The following is a 23,550-nucleotide window of genomic DNA, read 5'->3' as shown; positions in this document are numbered from 1 at the left end:
TGTGAGAAAACCTGAGAGATCACTGATGACCTCTCCTCTCAACTGGAGGACACAGTACTCCGGTGTGGTGAAACTGCGTAACGAGGTAGGTAGGTTTCTCGTTAAATAAAGCTTGTCGCTTTTTCACTATACACTTCAGGCCTACCCCAGCAGATGTGCTTTAATGGCGTGCCTCTGGGCGTTCTGCCGAGTTGTTTCTACCTTATCAACCATTCTACTTGGAGTCCAGGCAGCGAGTGCACAAACAGCAAAACTCGCAGCACCTGAAGATGATGACTGGGTCGGTCGTCGAAGTACTGTGTATAAGATGGAAACAACAACTCGGCACAGCGCCCGGAAGCACACTATTAAGCAGTCGCTGTGAGAAAACCTGAGAGATCACTGATGACCTCTAATTCCTATATGGTACTCCCCGACCTCAGCTAAAATGGAAAACCTCACAACATTGGTCAACATCTGCGGCAGGAACATTAGTAACCTACGGAGAGACAGTGGCGAAGCGCGGCATTTTCTGTAGGATAGGCTGAGAATTACGAGTTCTGAAAAAAGAAAAAATCTTAAAACAAAAATTTGTAAAACAGAAACACTGAAAAAGTAACTTAGCTACGCATTTCTACTAAGATTGAAACTACTACAGAAATTCTTATAAATAAATGGGGAATACTGAAGAATGGGATACAATCCATCGGTTTTGAAAACTAACGTCACAAATTGCCACAGATAATGTACTGCAAAATTACAGACGAATGTTGACAAACAAAGGAATGTAACACAGAGAAATCAGATAATGGACACATTCCACGTATATCCATATTTCGAACGTAATGTTAAATATATCGCTTTTTTCACAACAGAAAGTCTTAGTACACTATTCTTTAGTTGATCTGTATGAGCCAACCGAAGAATAGGATAATAGTGCTAGAAAAAAAGCGATATATGTAACATTGGCATGGAAATTTTAGTTGACATATATAAGTTGGAGGCTGCACTTCTGCTCACCTACATAGGTATCAACTGAAGAATAGAATACTAGTACTACCGAAGGCGAAAAAAGGCAATAAATGTAAGATTTGTATCCTGTATTTCAGTTTACCTTATAGGATACTGGCAGTAGCGAAGGTGAAAAATGAAACAAACGTAAAATTTGTATCCCGTACTTCAGTTGCCCCATACCGGTCAACTGCAGAATAGGATACTGGTCATAGTGAAGGAGAAAAAAAGCGACAAATGTAAAATTTTTAACCTGTACTTCAACTGACCTATTAGGTCAACAGAAGAATAGGATACAACTTTCGTAGTTCAACTGAGGTACAAGATGTATGTAACTCTTTTTACTTTCTCTAGTACTAGTATCCTATTCTTCAGTTGACCTACATAGTATAGGTAAGAATCAGTTGCAGAGGAGACAGCAATTGGAATAACTCACTATCAAAGGTATAATTCAAAATTTGTACACAAATGATTTAAAATTACCACAAGCAACGAAAAGCATGCTCAATATCTATCTCTTAACAACACATTCATTTCTTTTTGTTTACGATTATGACGCTTTGCTACAGAAGATAACCGATTTATTATCTACTTCTCGAAAATAAACAGACTAATTCTATTACTAAAATAATGACGTCATTTGTCAAAACCGACGAGTTGTATCCGATTTTTCAGTTGAACCAAGCATAAAAATATTAAACAGCTACAAATTAATAAAAGTATAACACATAGTAACTCACCGTTACATCTTTTTATAAATTAATTCGATCCTCCTGTCCTTTTTCTGGGCGAAACTTAGATAACACGAGATATTAACTCTGCAATTTGGTTGAAGAGTTCATAGTTCCCTTCTCTGTAGCCAAAATCGCCAAGTTCGACAGTATGTCATTGTGGTGCGAAAGTAGGTATTAAGGCGTTTTAAGTTACTTATGCGTCTTTTGCAGGACGCAGTGGCTGTTGGAATTGTAGGAACCAACGACAGTAATTTCACATTCAGGGAACTTTTTTTTTAATCCAATGTTTACAATGTATTTAAGGAGGTCCTGAGGCTTTAGGCGTTTATTCTCACTGCTAAACGGAAGTTCTCCTTTCAGTTTTTCACTGTCAAAGAAAGGATATATTTCAAATAGCTTTTTAACTTCACGTATCGGGAAATTATTTGGCCTTCGGTAACCCTACAACTTTTTCTCATTTACAGGTTCTGTAAAACCTGTTTGAGGAATGACTTGGAATATATTTTCCATCTTTACTACTACTGCATTCATTATTTCTAATGTTATCCTCTCAATTTCTGAATACTTGCCTCTGTTTCGTCAAAATTAATTTGAGATACTCCTGCTGAAATTATAAGGCTCTTAGCTTCCACTAGCATTTCAGAATAATTTCCTCAATACCTAGTCTTTCAACGGTCTTAATGCAGTTTTCAGTTTCGAGTTTACAGTGTCTTACGCCCACAGCTTTACTCTGCAAGATGTGAAACAAGATACTTGTATGTTGAAAAATCGAATTGCTCAGTTGTAGTAGAAAAAAGTCTGATCATTCACAATACTATTTAGCCCAATTGCTTGATGTAAAGAACTATCATCCCACTCTTCACTGTCTATCACATCATTAAATGTTGTTCTCATATCTGCACAGAGAAGAATAATGATTTCTACAGCGCGTGGATGAAAATTTCACGTTGTTTCACTAAATCCTCTTTCCCTCAGAAGTTCGCTTTTTTACTGAAATGGCTAAAAAAATGCTTGAAATCCTGATGGATTTGACACAAAAATTTTTACTTGCGTGATTTTTTTTTGCAAGCATAGAGGACTAGGTTTAACTGATTTGCCTAGCATTGGATAAAGAGAGCATGATGATATGCTGGTTTCACACTAGAATGGACACCACAATTTTTCCCTGCCATTGCACTACAACCATCGTGTGTTTGCGCCAGTAATTTTTTTTTATCAATATACCAACTGTTTAGCAGTTGCAACGAAACAGTGGCCATGCCATATGCACAACGGTCTTTGGATACCTCATAAAATCCTACGAATCTGTCTTTAACTTCTCTTGATTCGTTATTTACAAAACGAAAAATTATAAACTAAAAGCAATAACAGCCCTCGGACGCAAAAATGAAGTCTTTTGACCTATATTTCGGCAACTACTAAGTGCGCCTTCATCAGAAGTAAAACGTTCACACAGGCTTATTAAATTTAGTACAAAATTTTTGGAAAAAAAATTTTTTGTGTGTAAGTACTGACTAGCAGTACAAAAAAGAAACAGTACTTACATGTCACGTATAAAATCAATATCAAGCGATAAAGCTTTAGTCACAAAATTTTTAAAATAGGAAACATAGAAGGCAAGCCACTATGGATTGCTCACACATGTCGAGCTACGGTAGTATGAAACTTCCTGGCAGATTAAAACTGTGTGCCGGACCGAGACTCGAACTCGGGACCTTTGCCTTTCGCGGGCAAGTGCTCTACCAACTGAGCTACCCAAGCACGACACACGCGCCGTCCTCACAGCTTTACTTCTGCCAGTACCTCGTCTCCTACCTTCCTAATTTAACAGAAGCTCTCCTGCGAACCTTGCAGAACTAGCACTCCTGAAAGAAAGGATATTGCGGAGACTTGGCTTAGCCACAGCCTGGGGGATGTTTCCAGAATGAGATTTTCACTCTGCAGCGGAGTGTGCGCTGGTATGAAACTTCCTGGCAGATTAAAACTGTGTGCCGGACCGAGACTCGAACTCGGGACGTAGTATAACTGAGGCGCCGGCGTTGGCAATTGCGGGCAGGTGAACATTACACTAAGAGTGCCATCTAGTAGCCGCAAATACAAACAGGCTACTTAGCATTCAAAATATAGGCAGACAAATATTATGATGAACATTATTTAATACGTGATGTAGCCGGCCGGTGTGGCCGTGAGGTTAAAGGCACTTCAGTCTGGAACCGCGTGACCGCTACGGTCGCAGGTTCGAATCCTGCCTCGGGCATGGATGTGTGTGATGTCCTTAGGTTAGTTAGGTTTAATTAGTTCTAAGTCCTAGGCGACTGATGACCTCAGAAGTTGAGTCGCATAGTGCTCAGAGCCATTTGAGCCAATACATGATGTAAGAGGCAATAGTTTATCTGACAGCAGCAGAAATGGTAACAATTTGTCTACATAGGAGCTTAGAAGTACAGTTTAAAGGCTGAAAACCCCATTACAGAATTAAAAAGGGAGCTGAATAACTCAGCGAGAAGAAAAATGGTATAACATGAAATTTAGTTAATATGAACCATTTAATGAGCAAAAAATTATGAACCTACTTAGATGGGAAAAATATTTCGATAAGTGCACGAGGGATCACGAAATCAAATATCAAGTAAAGGCTTTATAAAGTTGAAAAAGCATTTATTACGTAATTTTAGCTGCTCATTAAGAATGAAGCCACCATTTCGAGAAAGATGTTTAAAAATTTCTAATTCTTCGAGGACATCTAATCTACGCCCTTTCTTCTCAGTGTGCAAAATGTTGATGTCGTGAACAGCTTTAGTCGCGTGACTTGTAATCAGAATGTGGTCGGCAAAAGACGAATTCTGGGTGCCAGTACCATTTTTTATTAAAAGGTGTTATTTGTATCTGACTGTAGAGGCACGTCCTGTTTGTCCTATGTAATAAGAAGAGCAAGTGTCACAAAGAATCTAATAGGCACCAGAGTATTTCAAAGGGGAACGGGTCGATTTCAAATTATCCATAAAATTTTTTTTCAAACTATTATTGGTTGAAAAGGCGACATTACAGTTGTATTTATTACGGAGAAGGACACTTCCAAGAAACAATAGATCGATTCACATTAAGCCATCGGACCACATCAGTTTGCAACTGTACTCCTTTCAGAGTATGCTGATACAATAGCTCCACATTTAGCAACTATAGACAACCACTCGCTCACAGAAATATCCGTACGTAAAGACTGGAAAACTGCTCAAGTCACACAAGTACCCAAAAAGAGAAGAAGGAGTAATCCGCTGAATTACAGGTCCATATCACTAACGTCGATTTGCAGTAGGATTTTGGAACATACACTGTTCGAACATTATGAAGTACATCAAAGAAAACGATTTATTGACACACAGTCAACACGGATTGAGAAAATATCGTTCTTGTGAAACACAACTAGCTCTTTATACTCATGAAGTAATGAGTGCTATCGACAAGGCATGTCAGATTGATTACATATTTTTAGATTTCAAGAAGGTTCTCGACGCCGTTCCTCACAAGGGACTCGCATTCGGGAGGACGACGGTTCAATCCCGCGCCCGGCCATCCTGATTTAGATTTTCCGTGATTTCCCTAACTCGCTCCAGGCAAATGCCGGGATGGTTCCTTTGAAAGGGCACGGCCGACTTCCTTTCCCATCCTTCCCTAATCCGATGAGACCGATGACTTCGATGTTTGGTCTCTTCCCTCCAAACAACCAACTAACCAACCTCACAAGCGCCTTCTAACCAAACTGCGTGCCTATGAAATGTCGCCTCAGTTGTGCGACTGGATTCGTGATATCCTGTCAGAAAGGTCACAGTTCGTAGTAATAGACGGAAAGTCATAAAATCATAGAGTAAAACAGGAGTAATATCCGGCATTCACCAAGTATGTGTTATATACCCTCTATTGTTCCTGATCTAATTTAACGACATAGGAGACAATCTGAGTAGCCCTCTTAGATTGTTTGCAGATGATGCTGTTATTTACCGTCTGGTAAAGACATCAGATGACCAAATCGAATTGCAAAATGATTTAGAGACGGTATCTATATGGTGTGAAAAGTGGCAATTGAATGAGGAAAAGTGTGAAGTTATTCACATGAGTACCGGTACTAAAAGAAATCCGCTAAAATTCGATTGCGCGATAAGTCACACAAATCTGAAGGCTGTAAATTTAACTAAATAGTTACGGATTGCAATTACAAATAACCTAAATTGGAACGATCACATAGATAATGTTGTGGGTTGAGCAAACCAAAGACTGCGATTCATTGGCAGAACCCTTAGAAGGTGCAACAGGTTATAACACTACAACTGCGTTTACGTAGCTTACGTAATCAATTACCAAATTTGGTTTATTACGTAGTATGCCCCAACAGAACAAATAGTCCTGTGACGGAAAAGCCACGTATAACACTCCCTTTCTGCTACTACTGTACCATAACCTCAATGCTAGAAGCAGATTGTGACATAAAACAATTTTGTAAAAGCAACTATGGCACAAAGCAACAGAACAGTGTTACCCTCTGAGAGGAATTTTGTTAAATTGACCGTGTTGTTCCTAACGGAGGTGGCTTATCGGATATGAAAGTCAGAATTACGTAAATATTGGAATAGTGACAAACAAAATTTTGCCTAGCTATACTATTCCTAGAATAAGGGAAACGGTCGCCAGCCTAATTAGGCAAGAGAAAGATTAACGTTCTCGTTTAAGAAAGCAGGTATAAGTAACTGAAACGGACAAACACAACCTAAACAGCCACACCCGAGTGCAATGAACTCTGACGCACATATGTTTTAAGATTGAAGCTAACAGTTAGAGCAGCAGGAACTATTTTCAGAATTATAACAGATACCGAAACACACTATTACTTTCAGGGTTTACACAAAGTGAATGATCTTTATAACATTATTATTAATGTGCACTTCTAATACACTAGAGAGACAAACACTTGGCAAACATGAGAATGTAACGTTTCACAACTACAGCTTTATCACTTTTACTACAACGAAACACAATGTTGACAAAATTGCAAGAAACTGACTCTCCTTTTAGAATTTACTACAGGCAACAATGTGTTCATTTACTTTACTTAAGGACTTTTAATTTTACCGTTAGCAACAGTACTTTGATAAGCAGTTTTACTAGGAAAATTGTTTTCAGCAATTATCATTGACTTTAACTTTCTCTTTAATAAGTTCAAGAGGCATTATTTAACAGAGCTCTAGGCTTCAATGTACTTTCAGTAAGGACACTCGGTAATCACTTTACTTCAAACGGAGAGGACCCTGAGAGGTGTTATGATGAGGAGTAAAATCAAGGTAGGTAAATAATTTCAGATATGAATTACCTTATATTTCAGCACACTAACACATCCATTAGGCTGATCCTTCACTGTACATCAATATAGTATTACGTTACAGTGATTGCGCAATGTGGTGGCAACTGCATGTTGGTAGGTGGGATTGCAGGTAGAATTGCCGGACTTTATCGTATCTTCATGGCGATGATTCATACAAATTCCAGAATAGTTCCAGCTATTTATCCGTCCATCCGAGGCCTTGGAAAGAAGCAGTAAAAACCTCTCCCGGAACCAGCACGATAAGCACACTTTACATAGCAGTGCACAGTTTGGTAGCTCGTCTCCGACTGACTGCTCTTCCCCGACTGACTATCAGTTCCACCTTTTCCACCTAGGCCAACCACAATTTGCGCGCGCTACACAGTTCCGTTCCTGAGGGGAACCACCACACCATTTACATGTAAATTAACTAAGAACCCTAAGTGAGGATCAGCAATTTACATAACAGCAAACAAATACATTAAATAAAACAGAACATTTTCACATATTGACACTTCTACAAAAAATTATTCACACAAAATTACAATTACATACAATAAGTTCTGTTCCCTCCAAATGGGACAAAGAACTTTAAATTACAGATACACTACTTTGCATAGAATCAAATCACGACATCAAAGGTTTGACAAAGAAAAGAGTACACAACTTTATGTTATCGATTCAATCACACTTACAGAAGATCAACAATGTAACATTAAATAAAGCAAAAGCAAAATAAATTCATACAGCATAAGAGCTGTGGTGTTACAAGGTCTACTAAAGAGACTGTTTACACCACGCTTGTCCGCACTATCCTGGAGTAATGCTGTGCAGTGTGGGATCCGCATCAAGTGGACTGACGGATGACACCGAAAAATTTCAAAGAAGGCGACTCGTTTTGTATTATCGCGAAATAGGGGAGATAGTGCCACAGACATGATACGTGAATTGGAGTGGCAATCATAGAAACAAAGGCGTTTTTCGTTGCGACAGGATCTTCTCATGAAATTTCGGTCACCAGTTTTCTCCATCGATTGCGAAAACATTCTGTTGGCACCCAATTACATAGGGAGAAATGATCATCACGATAAAATAAGAGAGACAGCTTGAAGGTGGTTCATTGAACCGTCTGCCGGGCATTTTCTTGTGAATAGCAGAGTAATCATGTAGATGTAGATTTACAAGCTTCAGTCACGAAGAATAAACATTTAATTACTTTTATGGTGTGCTCACTGAAGAAAACTTGAGGGCCAACGGTAAGGAAATATCTAAGTCCGAAATGGATATAAACTTCCAGTGTGACATTATCTCGCTAAGAGGAAGAACAGCAGTACATTTATACCAAGTCTCAACGAGCACATCAGTGATCACTTGAGGATTCTAGCTGACGAGGCGGTGTGCTGTCCAGAAGTCGATGGACCAGTCCTTGGCATGGCGTAGTGGAAGTCTGCAGGTTGCTGGCTGTGACGGAAGTTCTGTCTGGAGCTCGTGCGTCGGCCCAAATAGCCACCTCGCAGATGGATACGTGCGGGCCTATTTTCGGAGCATGACATGGTGGATTCATGAAGAGGTGCGATTTTCCAACGACCTTTACTGTCGTAGTGTACACAGCCTGACGACCTGGCCAGAGTGCTGTTGACGCCCTCTGCTGGTCTGGCCGCGGAGTTCGGGCTTGCGAAGTTCCGTGCCGCCTGCACTGTAGAGGCAGAGTTAGCTACAACCCTCACGAGGAATTAGTTGTGCGTAGTGTCATCGGCGCCTGGTATCTAGGGCGCCACGGCATATAGCCTCATCAAGGAGGTTTTGAGGACGATGTATTTCTGTGCGCAGGATGACACTTTTGTGTGGTGTGCGTACTGTAAGACCTTCAGTACACACACTATCAGATTATTCGACTTGTCGCTCTAACGAAGTAGGCGAGTGTCAGCAATATGTCTTGTGGTCTTATCGTGGCGTGTTTATCTTCTGCCATTAGGTCACACGATAGAAATGCCACTTGCACGCTTAGAGTAGCAGATTGACGGTAACCAACTTTAAACAGAACTTGATTAATTTTCACACACATTTATTAAAATAATGACAAGCATAAAAATTACTTAACTTGGTTCTGGATGCTATTTACAATTGACAATCTGAAGTTCCTTTGGTATTGGTACGTTAATCTTATTCTCACATATATCTCTGATACTGGCCAAAAGTGTCTATACATTTATCTTCATGGCTATGTACAGGAATATGGTAATCTTATTAGGCGCAGACTGAAACTTGACTATAGACTGGTACAGACAAATGTAGAACTCATACAGACTGGTACAGACTAATGCAGACTGGTACAGACTCGTGCAGACAAATGCAGACTCACTAATCGGAGGTCTGTACACTCGTTATAATACCTCGAGCGTTCATGTATCACAGCGCGAGTGTGATCAGCGAGGAGAAAAGGTTCTATGTTAGCAGCAATCTCATTGGTTGCGTTACATATCAATACGCGGATCGGCGGAAGCATAATTTGGTCCGTCTTTATGGCAGCGCCATCTCGTAGTGCGGAGACGGACGAGCGCTGCGCCTGCGCTGTTGTGCTTAGCGGGGCGCGCTCTAGTGGGAAAGTTGTGTACGCACTGACTACGTGGAACTATGTACACGACATTTTGTTATAAATAAAACATTCGCTTTGGAAATGCCGTTCTTTACTATGAACGGCGAATCTTCATTCGCTCTGGGCGATGTTTTGGGCCATTTAGAGGCAAATCTCTTTTGTCTCTAATTTCTCATGGTGGGTAACAATTACAGACAATTGGTATAAGGGAGGGGTTCCAGCTTTGTAATCACAGAAATTTTGGACTAAGATATTTCTTGTAGCTACACCTACGTACACATTTTATAAGCCACCACATGGTGCATGGCAAAAGGTATCTTGTGCCACTACTAGTCATTCACATTCGTGTTACACTCTCAAATGGGGTGAGGGAAAAACAAACGTCTATATTCCTTCATACTAACCCTAATTTTTCACCCTCCATCTCCTTTCCCAACACAACTTCCACCGTCTACCCCTCCCGGATGATGAGCTTCGCCCTGACATCTACCCTTCCTACCAACTCTAACCCCCTCTTCCTGCCTCCTCCTCAGGGCTCCCTCTCCCCCCCCCCTCCCTCCTTCTGAGCGGATTTCCCCTCCTACTCCTCCTCCATCTCTTGTGCCTTCTTTCAGAGTCTCTGCGCTCCCTCCTGCCCTGTCTTCCCTTTCCTCTCCCGCCCCATGTGTCTCCTGCCTCTTCGTGAACCCACGGTTGCCCCTCCTCCCTTCATCCCGCCGCTTCCCCAGCTGCCCCATGCTCTCCCCTCCTTTTCCATCCTCTCTGACCTTTCTCTCGGCAGGTCCCACCTGGTAGTTTTATTCTTCGTCGTGTGTGCTCCAAGTGGGTTTTAAGTGTGTTGTTTCGGAGTGTTTTTAATACTGTGGCCAACTTTTAACCTGTGCATGCGCATCCAGTGTCTTCTCTGTGTTTTAAGAATCGCCAACTGTGTTTTTTCACTTTCTGGAGACTTTTTTAACTGTCCCCAATGAACGTGTACGTGTCAGTGTATTTTTACCTCCATTTTCTCCCCTTACTCTGTTTTATGTTCCCCTTTTTATCTCCTTATGTATGTATTATTTTATTCTTGTTTTAGTTGTCATGTCACTCGGCTGAAGAGCGGCGGATTGTGCTGCTGACAGCCCTCCCCTGCCCATCTGGGGCAGGGGAATGAAATTACAATAAAGAAAAAAAAAACTAATTTTTCTTATCTGCTCTTCACGATCCTTACGCGAAATGTACGTTGCAGGCAAGAGAATCTTTCTGCAGATACTCGCAAATGCCGTTTCTCTGAACTTTCTCAATAGTGTATCATCAAAAGAATGTCGTCTTCCTTCCACGGATTCCCATATGAATTCACGGAGCATTTCCGGAATACTCGTGTGTTGATAGAAACATGAGGATAACGTCTGTAGCCGCACGACTCTGAATTTCTCCGATGTCTTCCTTTAATCGGAACTTGTGAGGATTCCAGACACTTGGACAGTACTCAAGAATAGGTCACGCAAGTGTTCTTTATGCCGTCTCATTTACACACGAGATAAAACGTTTTTAGAATTCTCTCAGTAAATCAAGTCGACCATTCGCCTTCCCTACAACGGACTTTACGTGCTCATTACATTTCTTATTGCTTTGCAATGTTACATCTAGATACTTACTATACGTGACTGTATCAAGAAGCACATCATTAATACAGTATTTTTTCCTACTCATCCCTATTAATGTATTAATTTACAATTTCTACATTTACAGCAATCAGCTGTTCATCACACTAAATATAAAATCTGTTAAGTCGTCCCGTATCCTCCTACAGTCACTTAACTATGACACTTTCCCGTTCACTACAACGTCAACAGCAGTCACAGATTGCAGTTGACCCTATCTATCAGATTGTTTATGTATATAGAGATGAGCAGGCCTATCACACTTCCCTGGGATACTTTTGACAATCGTAATGTGACAACGCCGTTCACAGCGCACTCTGCATTGTTGGCAGATCTACTCGCCACCCCTTTTCCTCCCGCTTTCCTCCACCACCCTCTCCCCTACCTCCAGCCTTTATTAGACCTCTCCCCTACGCATTATAGGCCAACTGGATGATTTAAAAATGGCGCGAAGATCAGAGGAGCATTGTTTTATAGGTTCCAGATCTCCTTCACCGCCGGCCGGAGTGGCCGTGCGGTTCTAGGCACTACAGTCTGGAGCCGAGCGACCACTACGGTCGCAGGTTCGAATCCTGCCTCGGGCATGGATTTGTGTGATGTCCTTAGGTTAGTTAGGTTTAATTAGTTCTAAGTTCTAGGTGACTGATGACGTCAGAAGTTAAGTCGCATGGTGCTCAGAGCCATTTTTCCTCCTCCACCCCCTTCACCACTTGCTCTAGACTTCCTTTTGGTCAGGAAAGCTGGCACAGCCTGCACGGTTGTGAGATTATCCAGACACATTAACTATCAGATGGTCTTGTCACTCATGTTCTGTACAACATAGTGGACGGATCATCATGACGTTCCAGCTACCATCCCCAAGTGGGAAGGTCTGATTGTATGTTTTAACAGAACTGCCAACATAAGAAATGAAGGTCATATTCCGTTAAATTACAATGCCACCAGTACAAAATAGCTATTCCAAGTTGAAAATGGGATTGAATTAAAAGAAAATTGAAGGTAGCCCACTGGTTTTATGTTTTTAACATGTTCTTACCATAGAAGAAATACAATACAGGTCACACATGAGACATACTAAAATTTCATAATTTCCCTCCAATTTTTACGTTTTAAAATTAAAAAACGGATCAAATGGCTCTGAGCACTATGGGACTTAACTTCTGAGGTCATCAGTCCCCTAGGACTTAGAACTACTTAAACCTAACTAACCTAAGGACATCACAAACATCCATGCCCGAGGCAGGATTCGAACCTGCGACCGTAGCGGTCTCGCGGTTCCAGACTGTAGCGCCTAGAACCTCTCGGCCACTCTGGCCGGCTTTTTAAAATTACCACGAGTGTTTTTTGTACAGTCACACTGCAGTGTCGGATGTTCAAATGTTTGTGAAATCTTATGGGACTTAACTGCTAAGGTCATCAGTCTCTAAGTTTACACACTACTTAACCTAAATTATCGTAACGACAAACACAGACACCCATGCCCGAGAGAGGAGTCGTACCTCCGCCGGGACCAGCCGCGTGTCGGATGTGGTGGGAAGAAAGGAATCGATCAGTTAAGGTGACATTATTAGAAAACAGTCACAGCCAACTGCGGCCTAAGCTCCCACTGTCGGCCTGCAGGGTTGCTGGGCAGCCTGCGTGTTACGGAGCGTCGGACTGTACATGCCTGAATGTAATCGCAGCGGGCAGCTAACGCGCCTCTGGCATCGGGATGCACCTGGTTGGCCTTCGTGGTGTCTCTCCTCCCACACACTGCCCAGCCACCGTGTAAGAAACAGGAAACAGTCTACCGCTCGCTTCCGTCTGCTCCCCTCACGTAAACGATACGCTGGCGGGAAAAAATCGCAACGGCAAGAAGGAGAAGCGTGGCGTAAGCGAAAGTAGGTAGACGTGTTTCTGCATCTGAAAGATCTTGTATATTCCAATTTCATGCCAGTCCCACAACAGTGGCGCTAGTAGCACCACTATGAGGATGCATATCAGGTTTGCTTTAAATACACGCTGTGACGCACGTGACACTACCGAGAGGAAAGACCATCGTGTTCGGCGTATGGCTCTGGCGCATCGCAATGATCTGGAGCAGCAGTTTAGCAGCACTTGGTTCCACAGTGACACAACAAACTGCTACAAATCGGTTACTTCAGGGACAGCTCCGAGCCAGACGCCCTGTAGAGTGCATTCCAATGACCCCAGACCACCGTCATTTGCGACTTCTGTGGTGACAATCGAGAGCTCATTGCAGATCAAAGTGGAAAATTGTTGTGTTTTTTGAAGAAATCTGGTTCTGCCTCGGTGCTAGTGATGGCAGAGTGTTGGTTAAAAGGGGACCAGTTGAGACCCTGCAGCCAACCTGTCTACATGGTACACGCACTGGACCTACACATGGAGTTAAGGTGGTGGTGGTGGTTAGTGTTTAACGTCCCGTCGACAACGAGGTCATTAGAGACGGAGCGCAAGCTCGGGTTAGGGAAGGATTGGGAAGGAAATCGGCCGTGCCCTTTCAAAGGAACCATCCCGGCATTTGCCTGAAACGACTTAGGGAAATCACGGAAAACCTAAATCAGGATGGCCGGAGACGGGATTGAACCGTCGTCCTCCCGAATGCGAGTCCAGTGTGCTAACCATGGAGTTAAGGTCTGGGGTGTGATTTCGATGACAGCAGGAGCACTCTCGTGGTTATTCCACTCACCCTGACTGCAAATTTGTACGCCAATCAGGTGATTGGACCTGTTGTGCTGCCATTCATGATAAAAATTCCACAGGGTGTTTTCCAGCAGGATAACGCTCGCCAACACACCGTTGTTCTAACTCTACAGAGTTTCGACATGTTAGCCTGGCCTTCTCGATCACTATATCTGTCTACAATCGCGCACATTTGGGACATGATCGGACGACAACTCTAGCGTCATTGACAACCAACATTAACCGTCCCTGTATTGACCAACCAAGTGCAACAGGCACGGAACTAAATCCCACAAGCTGACAACCGTCACCCATCGACAGAATGCACGCACGTTTACATGCTTGCATTCAACATTCTGTCGGCTGCACCGGTTATTACTGTACCAGCAATCGCATTTGCAGTGTCTTATATCGCGCTTACATTAACCTGTAGTTTTGGAATGTTAAGCACTTTAGTATGTCACTTAGACAATTGTATTCGCGAAATTTCATTACTCTACATGAGTTATTTTTTGTTGTTGCGATTGTTTTTCCGTCTTTGTTTGCTCTGTCCTGTGTGGGCAGCTTCTACCACTTGCATATATAGAGAGATCTTCGTTCAAATTCCTCCCACCAGATTCCGACACAATGCAGGGGGACCAGGGCATGACGTGTACCTATTGTCCTGTGATGCTCTTTTCCTGCTGCGCAGGTATCTACAGTTACGTCTTGCAATGTGTAGCTCGAGGCGACCAAATATTTATTATCGCGTCTTCACTGGTTTTGTTTCTAGGCGTTATCCTTGGGTACGGATACAGGAAGGCAACATTTGCTTGATATCACCAGCAAACACTTCTGTACGCATGCCTGCGTCAATGTCTTTCAGATTCATCCACTGCAGTATATAAGAATCTCCCGTCAACAGCCTTCTGTGAGTCGCCTCGTCTTGTCATACTACGCATGTGCATAAGGAGAAACGTGTTATGTTTATGCATTATTTAAACACGTAACGTCAAGCTCGTTATGACTTTTAACGAATTAATAACACACACAGGCAACCGATCAACAAATAAGCAAATCCATGTCTCCAGTGGTAATATGTAATGTCGCAAGATACATACTTGTGAACCTATGCGAGTGAGGCACATAACGATATAACGTCCACTTTCCACCTGGCTTAAGAAAAACACACAAGGCTACTTACTCGACGTTGCCACCATGTTGGACTTAACAAGTTATTAGTAGATTACATAAGCTGATTCTTCGGCAGTAAACTTGAGAATTACACAAAACACGTTTTTGTTTCCATGGATCTCGTCTGCCTCTTCTTCTATTAATCCAACTTTGTGCTGACCAAGAAGAGACACGCCCCAGTTCATTCCAGTCAAGGACATTAACCAATTCAGATATGTGGATGCGTGCTTTTCTCTAGACATTATTGAGAAAGGTTAGGGCACGTACATTGGGATAGTTACGAATACATACACTATGTGGTCAAAAGTATCCGGACACATGGCTTACAAGTTCATGACACCCTCCATCGGTAAAGCCGGAATTCAGTATGGTGTTGGCCCACTCTTAGCCATGATGACAGCTTCCACTCTCGGAGGCATACGTTCAGTCAGGTGCTGGAAAGTTTCTTGGGCAATGGCAGCTCATTTTTCACGGAGTGCTGCACTGAGGAGAGGTATCAACGTCGGTCGGTGAGGCCTGGAACGAAGTTGGCGATCCAAAACGTCCCAAAGGTGTTCTATAGGATACAGGTCAGGAGGCTGTGCAGGCCAGTCCATTACAGGGATGTTACTGTCGTGTAAACACTCCCTCACAGGCCGTGCATTATGAACAGGTGCCCGATCGTGTTAAAAGATGCAATCGCCATCCCCGAAGAATTTGTCTTCAACAGTGGAAAGCAAGAAGGTGCTTAAAACATCAATGTAGGTCTGTGCTGTGATGGTGCCACGCAAAACAAAAAGGGTTGCAAGCTCCCACAATGAAAAACACGACCACACCATAACATCACCGCCTCCGAATTTTACTGTTCGCACTACACACGCTGGCAGATGAAGTTCACCGGGCATTCGCTATACCCACAACCTGCCATCGGATCGCCACATTGTGTACTGTGATTCGTCACTCCACACTATGTTCTTCCACTGTTCAATCGTCCAGTGTTTACGCTCCTTACACCAAGCGAGGCTTCATTTGACATTTACCGGCGTGATGTGTGGCATATGAGCAGCTGCTCGACCATGAAATCCAAGTTTTCCTATCTCCCGCCTAACTGTCATAGTACTCGCAGTGGATCCTGATGCAGTTTGGAATTCCTGTGAGATGGTGTGGATAGATGTCTGCCTATTACACATTACGACCCTCTTCAACTGTCGGTGGTCTCTGTCAGTCAACAGACGGGGGTCGGCCTGTACGCTTTGGGCTGTACGTATCTCTTCACGTTTACACGTCACTATCACGTCGGAAACAGTGGACCTGGGGATGTTTAGGAGTTAGCGCACAGATGTATGACACAAGTGACACCCAATCACCTGACCGTTTTCGAAGTCCGTGAGTTCCGCGGAGCGCCATATTCTGCTTTCTAACGATGTCTTATGACTACTGAGGTCGCTGATTTGGAGTACCTGGCAGTAGGTGGCATCACAATGCACCTAATATGAAAAAGTATGTTTTTGGGGTGTCCGGATACTTTTGATCACATCGTGTATATCATGTAAAGAACTCGAAACCATGAGAAATCAGTACACATCCGTTCTCCCCTAGATAAACTATGGTTACTTGACGACTAAGACCATCGAACAGAGCACTCTGTCGTTTGTACAGAAATCCGAAAAATATGAGATTTACTATGAGTTCTTTAAAAATGGGAATGACTGCTTAATAACATGTTAGTATACTTCTCTTATGTGCTATGTAAGACAAGAACGTTACTGATGGCATTAACAAGTCTCGAATTTGACACAAACATCTTAGAATCCATCCTGTAACGCTTAGTGTTTTCATTAAAGTTGTAGTTTTCGAAGCCAACGAACGATTCCACTGTTACTGCGAAAGGATTTTGTGATCATAAACGTTTTACGGGAAGTAGGACTTTTATTTGAGGCAAAGATTTGTTTTTGACGAGTTTACATGGCACATACATGTATAAGACGTTGACGAACGTTTGACGAGCACATATGATCCGAATTTCATATCACTTTTCGGACATGACGGTGTGAGAATAAAGTACACCATTTCACTGACTCATAATAGCTACAGCTGTGGAACTGAAACCGGGCGAAAGGAAGACGTCGAAGAAATCCAGAGTCGAAATCAGTGAATGAAGTTGTAAATGTAAATGTCGTGTGACTAGAGCCTCCCATCGGGTAGACCGCTCGCAGGGTGCAAGTCTTTCGATTTGACGCCACTTCGGCGACTTGCGCGTCGATGGGGATGAAATGATGATGATTAGGACAACACAACATCCAGCCCCTGAGCGGAGAAAATCTCCAACCCATCCGGGAATCGAAACCGAGCCCTTAGGATTGATATTCTGTCGCTCTGACCACTCAGCTACCGGGGGCGGACAATGAAGTGGTGAAATCATCGAATTTTACATCGAAATACGTCAATTTTGTGCTGAAATTGACCAGTGTTGTACCGAAATCATTTAATAGAGCGGTGATTGGGCACGTCACAAGCCCTTATAGGTTTATGGAGATAACATCTTTCTCCAATACATTCGAAACAGTAGTGTGCTAAAGACTAGTTGCACATTTAAATGGGAACAATTTACTTAGCATATCATAGATATCACAGTTTGGATTCCAGGGGTGTCGCTCTGCTGAGAATCCTGTCTATACACTCACTCTTCAAATAGTAAAAGCCTTAAATAATAACAATCGCCAGAAGGTATTTTTTATGATCTTTCCAAGGCGTCTGACTGTTACTGTCTTAGAAAAATTCAAGTTTCATGGAAGTGATGGCTTTACGCACAGCTGATTTGAATCATACTTAACAATCAGAATGCAAACCGTCGTGCTGAATAATTGAGACAATGTCAATAAGATACAATATTTTAGTGACTGGCAAAGTCACAAAGAAAGTCCTACAGGATTCAATTCTGGATACACCCTATACCTCGTACATGTAAATGACCTTCCACTTAACATTCAACAAAAAAGAAATTGATAATTTTGGAAGACGACACTAGTGTTATCATTAGTCCCATTAGAGGGAATGTGGCAGAAGAATTGGTAGATGTTATTTTCCAAAGAATTATTAAGTGGTTTTCTGAAAATGGGCTCGCCTTAAATTTTGGAAACACACACTACATTCAGTTCTGTACAAAAAATAGAGTCATACCAACAGTTAATGTGGCACATAAGCATGAGTCAATAAATAGTGTAGAATGCCCCAAATGTTTTGGTGTACATATTGATCAAGGCTTGAACAGGATGAAAAATATTTCTGAACCTCTCAAACAATTAAGTTGAACTACTTTTGCTCCTCATATAATTGGAAACTAATTAACCTACTAACATATTTTGACCATCTAATAATTTCTCATCAGTTAGATATAAAATATTGATTGCACAAAAGCAAGCCGTGAGAATAGTGTGTGGTGTCACCCACGAACGTTATGTAGGTACCTCTTCAGGGAGCTAGGCATTTCAACTGCGTCGTCACAATACATATATTCGTAAGGAAATGTATCCTAAATAATCCACCACAATTTGAGCAGAACAGTGACGTCCATATCTACAACGCTAGAGGGAGAAATGGCCTTTATTACCCTTTGTTAAGGCTGTCAGTGTCTCAAAAAGAAGTTCAGTATGCAGCAACAAAAATATTTGGCCACTTGCCCAATAAGATAAAATATCTGACTCATATTGAATCAAGTTTTAAATCTAATTTAAAATCATACCTCCTGGACAACTGTTTCAATTCCACTGACGAGATTTCTACTTAAAAACTGGTAACCAGGAAAAGAAGTCTAGTTGCATGAATAGAACTTAATGTGTTCATTAATGTCACTCTAATCATGTATACATATCCTGTAAACTGACTCGTTCGACATCATTTCGACAAAAGAAACATTTAGATGACCTATGAAACATGTAACTAACTAACTAAAGTTGTTTACCAAATTCACTTCAGATTCTACTTCGGTAGTTGTGATGTTTTCAATCATTCAGACAGAATGATAGTAACCTGGAAATTTTGGAGAATGGACGTCGGCTAAATTTATTTCTTGGAGAGTAATGCAGATGGCAGAGCAGATGTAGGTATGACGTGTGGCAGTATTATCCATAGAATGATCACGTTAAGGGTGTCTCCACAGACTCAAAACAGTTACAACTATGAAGCTGAAAGTTCCACATATATTTCTAACAAACACTAGTCTTAGCTACTTTAGTCTGATGGGGCCCGCACTATAAGCGCGATATGAAAGCGGAGCCGCTAAGCAGGGTTTTCGGATTTCCTTCACCAAAGAAGACGAAGTAGATGTTACAGAATTTGAATCCAGAACAGCTGAAAATACACTCCTGGAAATGGAAAAAAGAACACATTGACACCGGTGTGTCAGACCCACCATACTTGCTCCGGACACTGCGAGAGGGCTGTACAAGCAATGATCACACGCACGGCACAGCGGACACACCAGGAACCGCGGTGTTGGCCGTCGAATGGCGCTAGCTGCGCAGCATTTGTGCACCGCCGCCGTCAGTGTCAGCCAGTTTGCCGTGGCATACGGAGCTCCATCGCAGTCTTTAACACTGGTAGCACGCCGCGACAGCGTGGACGTGAACCGTATGTGCAGTTGACGGACTCTGAGCGAGGGCGTATAGTGGGCATGCGGGAGGCCGGGTGGACGTACCGCCGAATTGCTCAACACGTGGGGCGTGAGGTCTCCACAGTACATCGATGTTGTCGCCAGTGGTCGGCGGAAGGTGCACGTGCCCGTCGACCTGGGACCGGATCGCAGCGACGCACGGATGCACGCCAAGACCGTAGGATCCTACGCAGTGCCGTAGGGGACCGCACCGCCACTTCCCAGCAAATTAGGGACACTGTTGCTCCTGGGGTATCGGCGACGACCATTCGCAACCGTCTCCATGAAGCTGGGCTACGATCCCGCACACCGTTAGGCCGTCTTCCGCTCACGCCCCAATATCGTGCAGCCCGCCTCCAGTGGTGTCGCGACAGGCGTGAATGGAGGGACGAATGGAGACGTGTCGTCTTCAGCGATGAGAGTCGCTTCTGCCTTGGTGCCAATGATGGTCGTATGCATGTTTGGCGCCGTGCAGGTGAGCGCCACAATCAGGACTGCATACGACCGAGGCACACAGGGCCAACACCCGGCATCATGGTGTGGGGAGCGATCTCCTACACTGGCCGTACACCACTGGTGATCGTCGAGGGGACACTGAATAGTGCACGGTACATCCAAACCGTCATCGAACCCATCGTTCTACCATTCCTAGACCGGCAAGGGAACTTGCTGTTCCAACAGGACAATGCACGTCCGCATGTATCCCGTGCCACCCAACGTGCTCTAGAAGGTGTAAGTCAACTACCCTGGCCAGCAAGATCTCCGGATCTGTTCCCCATTGAGCATGTTTGGGACTGGATGAAGCGTCGTCTCACGCGGTCTGCACGTCCAGCACGAACGCTGGTCCAACTGAGGCGCCAGGTGGAAATGGCATGGCAAGCCGTTCCACAGGACTACATCCAGCATCTCTACGATCGTCTCCATGGGAGAATAGCAGCCTGCATTGCTGCGAAAGGTGGATATACACTGTACTAGTGCCGACATTGTGCATGCTCTGTTGCCTGTGTCTATGTGCCTGTGGTTCTGTCAGTGTGATCATGTGATGTATCTGACCCCAGGAATGTGTCAATAAAGTTTCCCCTTCCTGGGACAATGAATTCACGGTGTTCTTATTTCAATTTCCAGGAGTGTATGAGCAATTTAGAAGTAGATAACCTCGGTATATCGAAGCAGCTTAAATCACGTAATAAAAGCAAGTTTCCGGTACGAACTGTATACCAATTTGGTTTCCTTCATAGTATGCCAGTACAATTGCTCTATACTTAGCAATCATGTACAACCGCTCACTCGACGAAAGATTCGAACCTAAAGACTAGAAAGTTGCGCTGGTCACACCAATACTCTAGAAAAAAATAGATGTAATTCGTCGATTTACAGACCCATATCACTAACGTCGATTTGCAGTTGCATTTTGGAACATATAGTATTTTCTCACTTACCTCGAAGAAAACGATTCATGAAATCAGAAAATATCGTTCTCTTGAAGCACAACTATCTCTTTATGCGCATGAAGTAATGAGTGCAATCGATAGGGGATATAAAATTGAATCCATATTTGTAGTTTTCCAGAAGGCTTTTGACACCGTCCCTTACAAACGACTTGTAATCAAATTGCGTGCCTATGAACTGTGTACATGAAAGAGCTCTTGATTTACTGGAAAGTATCAGATTGATTATATAATGGAGAGACATATTTCGTAATCATATTTTAAGGTGTAAGACATTTGCTGGGGCAGATGTGGACTCTGATCACAATTTATGGGTCGTGAACTGCAGATTCAGCTGAAGAAGAGGTAGGAAATTAAGGAGATGGGACTTGGATAAACCAAAAAAGGAAAGGAAAGCGAAGGTTGTTGAGATTTTCAGAGGGAGTACTAGCCAACGATTGACTACAGAAGGAGAAAGTAACACAGTAGAAAACGTATGTATAGCACTGAGAGATGAAATAGTGAAAGCAGCGGAGGTTCAAATAGATAAAAAGAGAAGGTCTATTAGAAAAGATTTCGGGCTTACAGCCGGTCGTCGTAAACTTCATTGCACGATAGTTCGGCTGGACAACTGCCATCCATCTTCAGGTGAGCCGAACGAGGACTGACGAAGACGTTCTCCGCTCCGTCTTATACAGGGTGTTACAAAAATGTAAGGCCAAACTTTCAGGAAACATTCCTCACACTCAAAGAAAGAAAATATGTTATGTGGACATGTGTCCGGAAACGCATACTTTCCATGTTAGAGCTCATTTTATTACTTCTCTTCAAATCACATTAATCATGGAATGGAAACACACAGCAACAGAACGTACCAGCGTGACTTCAAACACTTTGTTGCAGGAAATGTTCAAAATGTCCTCCGTTAGCGAGGATACATGCATCCACCCTCCGTCGCATGGAATCCCTGATACGCTGATGCAGCCCTGGAGAATGGCGTATTGTATCACAGCCGTCCACAATACGAGCACGAAGAGTCTCTACATTTGGTACCGGGGTTGCGTAGACAAGAGCTTTCAAATGCCCCCATAAATGAAAATCAAGAGGGTTGAGGTCAGGAGAGCGTGGAGGCCATGGAATTGGTCCGCCTCTACCAATCCATCGGTCACCGAATCTGTTGTTGAGAAGCGTACGAACACTTCGACTGAAATGTGCAGGAGCTCCATCGTGCATGAACCACATGTTGTGTCGTACTTGTAAAGGCACATGTTCTAGCAGCACAGGTAGAGTATCCCGTATGAAATCATGGCGGTAAATCGAGGAAGTACAGTACATACTGACGAAACTAAAATGAGCTCTAACATGGAAATTAAGCGTTTCCGGACACATGTCCACATAACATCTTTTCCTTATTTGTGTGTGAGGAATGTTTCCTGAAAGCTTGGCCGTACCTTTATGTAACACCCCGTATAGTGCGTTGATGGTACTGCCGCACATGCGTTGCAGTCGCGGAGACAGAAGGACCACACCGCCCAGCGACAGCGCCCTCGCTGGTGGAACTGCAAGACTCAGCTGCCGTCGGTATTGTCTCTGGCCGCAGGTATCGAAGTCTTCTGGCGTCTTCGTCTCGAGCAAATTTCGGAGATGGAGGGATTCCACGCGTTATTCAATTGGTAACCAATGTCACGGTTCATCAGATTTCCCGCGATGCGTATTTCAACGGATTCTTTGATCATGGAGTCCCAAAAAGTTGTTGCTGTGGCCAAAATCTAAAGTTTTGTCGTACTGCATTGAATGTCCGTTGGAAATACAATGTTCCGCAACTGCAGACTTACTGGGTTGCAGTAGGCGAGTGCAACGTTGGTGTTCCGTACAACGCTCTTCCACTGTACGCGTTGTCTGTCCTATATAAGCCATACGACATTGACACGGTATTTTGTAAATTCCTGCCTTCCGCAGTAACAAATCATCCTTCACCGATGCAAGTCTCTATTGTCCGTGGTATAGTGTCAATGGTAAACGACACATAATTGTCCGAGACCCCAGTCTAGGTTCCAGGAATCTGTCCCAGACGGTTCGTGGGGACACGCTACCTGTAAGCTCTGCCTGGATTTCTATTCGTCAGAGCCAACCTAAGAGTTTTACGATCTTCTCGCGGTGAAGTCCTTCTGGAAGCACCATGCCTATTCCTGTCGCTACACTGCTATCCTGGGTCAATCGCGTCACCACTAATTTTGCAGCGATCTGCGCAATCTGACGGACTGATGTTCCCTGGCACGCTATGTCAACGACTCGGCCATTTAGCCCAGTCAACGAGGACAA

General features: G+C 43.2%; 1 protein-coding gene across 1 annotated transcript in view; it reads right to left on the bottom strand.

Moving 5' to 3' along the window:
- Positions 1 to 23,550, bottom strand: part of LOC126184483 (dynein axonemal heavy chain 5) — a 976,026-nt gene that overhangs the window by 913,915 nt on the left and 38,561 nt on the right. The window lies entirely within an intron of this gene.

Source organism: Schistocerca cancellata, chromosome 4 (genome assembly GCF_023864275.1).
Source record: "Schistocerca cancellata isolate TAMUIC-IGC-003103 chromosome 4, iqSchCanc2.1, whole genome shotgun sequence".
Taxonomy (NCBI): Eukaryota; Metazoa; Arthropoda; class Insecta; order Orthoptera; family Acrididae; genus Schistocerca; species Schistocerca cancellata.
The sequence above is the reverse complement of the archived record's forward strand: the minus strand, read 5'-3'. Positions and strand labels throughout refer to the sequence as shown.